General features: G+C 40.6%; 1 long non-coding RNA gene across 1 annotated transcript; it reads left to right on the top strand.

The window, feature by feature from the left end:
- Positions 1-792: 792 nt before the first annotated feature.
- On the top strand, positions 793-6,821 carry LOC123958074. Its single transcript, XR_006821995.1, has 3 exons — positions 793-1,405; positions 1,749-1,877; positions 6,202-6,821. It is a non-coding gene; the product is annotated as an uncharacterized LOC123958074 (long non-coding RNA).
- Positions 6,822-7,545: the final 724 nt, after the last annotated feature.

Here is a 7,545-nt window from a genome sequence, read left to right as displayed (position 1 = left end):
GTGCAGCTCATCCAGGATGGCACATCAATGCGAGCTGTGGCAAGAAGGTTTGCTGTGTCTGTCAGCGTAGTGTCCAGAGCACGGAGGCGCTACCAGGAGACAGGCCAGTACATCAGGAGACGTGGAGGAGGCCGTAGGAGGGCAACAACCCGGCAGCAGGACCGCTACCTCCGCCTTTGTGCAAGGAGGAGCAGGAGGAGCGCTGCCAGAGCCCTGCAAAATGACCTCCAGCAGGCCACAAATGTGCATGTGTCTGCTCAAACGGTCAGAAACAGACTCCATGAGGGTGGTATGAGGGCCCGACGTCCACAGGTGGGGGTTGTGCTTACAGCCCAACACCGTGCAGGACGTTTGCCATTTGCCAGAGAACACCGAGATTGGCAAATTTGCCACTGGCACCCTGTGCTCTTCACAGATGAAAGCAGGTTCACACTGAGCATGTGACAGACGTGACAGAGTCTGGAGACGGCGTGGAGAACGTTCTGCTGCCTGCAACATCCCCCAGCATGACCGGTTTGGCGGTGGGTCAGTAATGGTGTGGGGTGGCATTTCTTTGGGGGGCCGCACAGGCCTCCATGTGCTCACCAGAGGTAGCCTGACTGCCATTAGGTACCGAGATGAGATCCTCAGACCCCTTGTGAGACCATATGCTGGTGCGATTATCCCAGGAGCCTCATTTTGACTTGTTTTAAGGACATAACCTCAAAGTTGGATCGGCCTGTAGTGTGGTTTTCCACTTTGATTTTGGGTGTGACTCCAAATCCAGACCTCCATGGGTTGATAAATTTGATTTTCATTGATAATTTTTGTGTGATGTTGTTGTCAGCACATTCAACTATGTAAAGAAAGTATTTAAGTAGTAGTTGAGTATTGAGATTATTTCATTCATTCAGATCTAGGATGTGTTATTTTAGTGTTCCCTTTATTTTTTTGAGCATTGTATTTTGCCGTTAAAGTCTTAATTAACAACCAACTTAAAATATATCACAGTGTTTTATGGTTTAACAGATTTTGTCTAGTTAGCTTGTCACTGATTTTATCTGTCTGCTGTTTGGTGCTGGGCAGGTAATGTGTGCAGTGGGTTCATCAGATTTTTTTTTTTTTTTTTACTGAAAACAGCTGGCTTCTGCTGCTGTTCCTGATAGTAAATCACGAGATATGCAACAGTTTAATGTGTGTGGATAGTATTATATGGGATACTGGGCTTACTTGTCATTGTGCTGCTGCAGCCTTCACATTACTATGAGCTGATTGTGATAACTGAAAGGACCTGGGCCCAGTGTCTTGTAACCTGTTGTCTCATTTTGCAGGAGGCTGATGTGGAGGCCAGGTCAGACCTCCCTGCAGGCCGGCTCCCTGGTTTCCCCTTTTGTTTGGTTTTCTTTGGTTGGACTATTGCTTTGTGGTATTTATCTTGTTTTTGCATATGCACCTTTACATTCATGCAACCATCATCCTGCACAGACACTACTGAAACTACAGACTACATACCTCATACTTTAATTATGTTAATTCGAAATAACTATTAATTTGGCTTATTTTTGTTAAATAAACATATGTTAACCGTTTACCATGGTGTGTCTCCCTTTTGTTGTGGCCTTTTGAGCCAGATCATAATATCATCAATAGATATGTAAAAATAATCAAAAGTAACTAAGTAAAATAAATAGTAACTGTAAAAAATTTAATAGACAAATCATAAGAATAAACAGTCTAATCTAAATAATTTCACGAATGTCTTTTACCAGTTGGTTTGTCAGTACATGTTTGACCGCAAGGGTCGCTTTCTGGATGTCCATGTGGGCTTCCTTGACTGTGCACGATGCCAGGTTCCCAGGTACAACCTCTTCCATGTGCACCAGCCTCCAGGATAGAAGGTGAGCACACGACTCTGCCTCTCTTCTTTCTCCTCCCCTGGTTCCATGCTAATGCAACAATTCCATGTTGGTGGTTGATTTATTTTGTCTTGAGTGTGTGTGGCCTATCCAGCTCCACTTCCTTGTCCTAATTTGAAGTTGAACGGGTTCTTGCCTGATGCGCTCCCACAGGTTGGTGATGGTGTCTCGCAGGTTAGCAGGCCTATCAAGCTGTACAAGTCAAACAATAAAGAGACGTTTGTTATGAACAAGAACCCCGTGTTTAATAGGAGTGCTTACACAACGTTTTGCACATTTCAATGTCTGTATAACTTTGGGCTTTTTCTATCCCAAAAACGTTACTTTAGTAGAGCCAACTTTTACTTAAAAGTGACCACGCCGGTCGAAGCCTTGATGCTTCGATGGGCGGAGCCTGATTCGACTGTCAATCTCACAGTCGAAGCTTTGCAGCGAAACAAGGATCATTTTGGCGATATGGGGGTGCTCAACGTATAATTTTACGTAGAACTACCAGTTTTCTCCCAATAACTTAATTTACTGCTTATTACAATATCCATTTCAACGTTTAAAGCTGTAAAAAAATTAGAAAAGAAAAAAGCTTTCAATAAAGGTTTTTAAAGTGCGTTAATAAATCCAAAAGTATAACCCTAACCCTGGGTCAACAGTGCGCACGTGTAGGCGTAGCGTGTGTGTGTGAAATGGCAGAAGAGGAACACTTGCTGAAGAGACGGAGCCCCAGCTTCACTGGTGTTGTGCCGAGTTGTCCGCACCACGCGGGACTCGGATAATTTATAACCGTTGATGAACCACACAAAGATTATTTTATCCTTTTTAAATAGCCGGCTACTTGAAATGGACCCGAGATAGCTGTCAGCAGCACGGCATGCACACAAAACTCTGCGAGAGAGAGAGAGAAAGAGAGAGAGAAAAGGGTCATTAATAAGCCTCAGTTTAGCTGGAAATGCACAGTGTAAATTGAATGAATAGAGAGCTCTGCAGCTTTTCAAGATTAAAGCGCAGCCACCATGGGTCCCCCCCCTCTACTGACTCACAATCGCCGTGCACAGAAACACAGTCGGGGACAGGCCTGAAAGTGACTGAAGGTACAGGACAGGGTCACATTAGATAATAATGCAGGACCTGCCAGTTCATTTTATTTTAATGTTACACGTTCTTAAATAAATGATCAATTAATCAAATTACCAAAGCCCAAATTCCATGAGTGAACCTGGAGGTTTCAGAGGTCTGGGAGGTCACCCGCTTTGTCCAGAAATTCTACTTTTTCTAGAACCCATGCGATTCTGTTACATTCAGTAATATCTTTTCAATCTAGATTCAGTAGATATTCTTAAAGATTTGATGGTAAATTATATTGGATTCAGGGACTATAATCCACAGCTGATGATTTGGTGAGGTAAAACAGAAGTCTAGTGTAAATGTGGATATGCTTATTCTGGCATTCACACATACAGACTTTCTATATTCTTTACCCAGATTTCAAATTGATTGAGGTGAACTGTGTATTAGTGACGGTCATTCTGTGGAGCCTTGTAATTCGTCACAGAAATCACCCTTCATGCAAGATTAATTTCCCTCTGAAGACCCGTGCTGTGAAAGGTTATAAATTGACTTTAATATTAACCATAAGGATACGAAACTCATTCTGGCTGGTACATTTTCCCATTTTTCCCCCTTTCACCCTCCCTCTTTCTTCTTTGTCTCTCGCCCGCTCTCCCTTCTCCAAGCATGCATCACAGGCGTGCAGGCGTTCTTGTAATAGAATGTGATAACAAATCCAAATTATACTGCAGAAAAGTGCTTTCATTTGTCTAACAGTCGCTGAGCGGGAGCGCCAAAATGGAGCTTTAGTAAAAGTAAAGACCTTTTTTTTGCTTAGTGTGTATGTGTGTGTGAAAAATAGATCATTGTGAAATTCCATGTGTTGCATTTTCCCTCCTAGTAGATTTATAATTTTGTGTCCCCTCTGTCAGCCATTATTACCTCAAACAAAGACAAAGGAGAATGCATAAGAATGACAAGGGTTTTCTTTGCTGTCTGTTCCCGCTCTACGTGGGGTGGACGTCTATGCTTCTCTGAGCTTCTGAATGACTTATGCTTGGAGTAAATACAGAGCTTTGTTTTGGATTTTTTGAAGTCTCTTGACAGAGCACATCAGCCGACTGGAACTCCAAATCCCTCGCTGTGTGTGAAAAATGATTAGAGAAAATGTACTTACATTGCATTTCATCACTAATGCTCTCTGTGTGCACTTGGCTGAGGTCTCGTAGTCAAAGCCAGAAAAATACCTGGAGTCTCTCCTTGAGCAGATACACAAAAACATGCAGACAAATTCAAGGCAGAGCCAGGATGGTGAAGTGGGCGTAAACTTGTTGAGGGTCACAAAGTGTGTGGAATCTGAGTGTGGATTAAAGTAGTCAGAAGATTCAAAGGTGTGGAGCTTATCACTCTTTCTTTGGCAGCAAAATGCTTGCACGAACATCCAATTAGCGTGTCAACATTAAAGAGCCATTGCAGCTCATTTGACTGGCAAAGCGTTTTTTCTTTTCTGCTCTCATTTGTCAGGTTGATGGGAACACAAGAAGAGGGCATTGCTGCCGTTCACCCAGAACCACTCTTACTGGCTCGTTGGCATGACAATAGCAAGTGTCAGACTGCCTGGATTAACAAATGAATCACACTACTGGGCAGGGGCGTTTCTAGGATCTTGAAACATTGGGGGCTTAGCCCAGCCTGCAGAATCTTTCATGTTTTCACCTGTTTTCATCCACCACCCTACCGCTGCTGCTTAATCAAAGTAAGTCTTTAAAGCAATAAAGCAACAGTAAATGACCCTGCAAACTGAACCATATACCTTCTTTAGCTACATTACATTTTAATTATTAAATATCATAGGCCATATAAATACACTGATAATATTAGGGGGGGGGGGGGGGCTTTAAACACTTAATTTCCTGCATTCTGCACCAATTCATTGAGGAAATGTCTTAATTTATATAAAAAGAAACACAAAATTCAGGGGATAATTCAGAATGAAAAAACATAGTGTAATATAATGTAGTAAGGCTCTCAGGCATTCTGTAGTGGATCAGATCTGTTTCTCCTGTAGAGCAATTTTTCTCATTTAATTTCATCCCAAACACACATGTAGGCGTGACTGAAGTAACATCTTTAAATGTGCATGTGACACATATTCACGTCAATAATTAATTAATTAATTAATTTTACTAACTTTATTAACTCCTGTTATTCAGCAGATTCAGCAGGTCATGTTCAAAACTCTCTCCATATTCAAAATCTCTCCCACATATCTGTGTTCTCTGACATTTGCAGAATTATATTTTGAGACAAAAGCCATAATATTACGAGAATAAAATGGCAATCTAATGAGAAAGAAGTCATAAGATTTTAACAAAATCTACCTACCCCTCTGCTGTGCATTACCCTGCGTTATTGCTCTGCTGATATGGTTGTAGGCTTCTCCCTTTAGACCGTCTGACAGACACAGAGCCCGTCTGGGACTGTACTGGATGACATGAGCACACTGCTCTTCATCAGAGGTGGAAAACCGAAAACTGAAAACACAAATGTTATCTTCACCACCTCTGATAAAGTCCAGCTAACAGCCACTTCAGAGGGAAACATGCTGGAGCAGAGAGACAGTCCAAACAGACCAAAGGTGTCTCTGAGCGAGGGGGACAGACAGCAGGACACAGAGCGACATGATGATCATGAGGATAATTGCATATTAACGGAAAATATTTCTGACATTGTCGAGTTACATTCGGGGCTACAGTCAAAACATCCGGGCCTGGAAAAAAATGACCTGGTGACACCGATGCTACTGGGTCAGGGTGCAGTTAGCTTAGCTCTGCATAAAAACAGAAAGCAGGGGAAAACAGGACCGAAAGTTCAAAAATACACCTACCAACACCTCTCAATCTCAGCATTGTGTAACTTGTTCATTTAACCCTTTAAAACCTACAGGAGCGCCTGCGCTGTTTAAGAGTCAATAGAATGGTAACCACGTGGGTTGCAACAATATTTCTTTTTGCATAGGAATTCGGAGACGTTACACGTTCGTATCAAGTCCAGCATGGTCCTGTTGCGTTTCACCCTAGCGTTTTCACCCTGTAATGAGTCTTCACAAATTACATAATATTCGCTTTGGAGTTGGAGAATAAACGAAACAAACATAGAACTAACCTAACTGCACGGAGCGCTATTTTACTCTTTGTCTTTACAATATTGTTTTTGCCTCAAAAGCATCTAACTTACTCACCATTTTACTACTTCTTTGTTTCAGGCTTGTGGGAAATGCACACCATTCCTGTGTGAAGCATGCCAAGTGCCCCTCTGTGTTATTCTGGACAGAGACTGTCACAAGTATTTTCACAGCTAGGGTGGCCTGTGTATATGTAGTGGTGCCTTTCTGTTTAGTTCTGATGATGTACATTTTTTTTTATTTACACAAGACATGGTCTTTGTTTTTTTTCACCATTTAATTGTTTAGTCAACATTGCTCTCAAAAGCAATATGTTATCTTTTTGATTATACAAATTTAAAGGCACTCTATTCATGTGTAAGGCACCCTCACCTGTCAAGTTTTATCACAGTCTTTTGCATGTTCAGTTCCTATAATGTACAGTTTTAACCCCTTAATTGTAGAGTATAGTGTATAATTGAATATATAGAGTATTGTAATTGAATATTTGATAAGGTCTTCTGTTTTTTACCACTTAATTGTGTAATCAACATTGCTCTCAAAAGAAATGTATCTGTTTCACTACACAGCTAAAAAGGCGTTAATTGCACTGTTTATAAAAATGAATGTATCTTACAAACTAATTTATGTACATAGTTCAGTGTTTTATGGAGGTTTTTTACACTGACAAGTTTGAGGTTGGCATTTGTTATATTTATGTATTTTAAAAAATGTGAACGATTAGAAACGATTAGAATTTTTTTGGGTGTTTATTGCAATTTTCAGCTATTTATTGATTTATTAGTAATTTATTACATACATAGCTTTCAAATTGGGGTTGTAAAAATACACCTACCAACGCCTCTCAATCTCAGCATTGTGTATCTTATTCATTTAATCTGTACACAAACAGAAATGTACAAATAAAAATTTGTAGTTTTACAAGAAGTAAAACCTACTAAAGCCAGGTGCAGTGACTTTCTGTACATTTGTTTTCACTGTGAAGTTGCCAATCCTATGTTCTATTCGACGCTCTACCGTTCTACCATTAAACAGCATCACTCCTGATAAAGTTTCAGAATTGTGGTAAATTTTTTGTATAAGCCCCTTATATCAAGGTGGGTGAACTCACCTTATCCAGAACCACTATAATTTTCTTGGTTTTAGCAGGTTAGCTGAGAAATGAAACACTGGCTTTCAGTGAGTAGAAATATTCTCAACACTTTCAGCGCACTTTCATCCTCTCATATTAATTGAAAACCCACACATCTGATTCCCTAATCATTCATTGGAGAGGAAATTGACTTTTCACTTTAGAAAGAAGGGAAGAGTAAATGTAGAAAATTAGAATAACAAATAGTGCTCTGTTAGAGATATGCCCCAGGATATAGGATCATTTATCGCATAGATGGTTTTATATTAATAATATGGCAGAACAGGCTCTGC

The sequence above is a fragment of the Micropterus dolomieu genome, linkage group LG19 (genome assembly GCF_021292245.1).
Source record: "Micropterus dolomieu isolate WLL.071019.BEF.003 ecotype Adirondacks linkage group LG19, ASM2129224v1, whole genome shotgun sequence".
Taxonomy (NCBI): Eukaryota; Metazoa; Chordata; class Actinopteri; order Centrarchiformes; family Centrarchidae; genus Micropterus; species Micropterus dolomieu.
The sequence above is the reverse complement of the archived record's forward strand: the minus strand, read 5'-3'. Positions and strand labels throughout refer to the sequence as shown.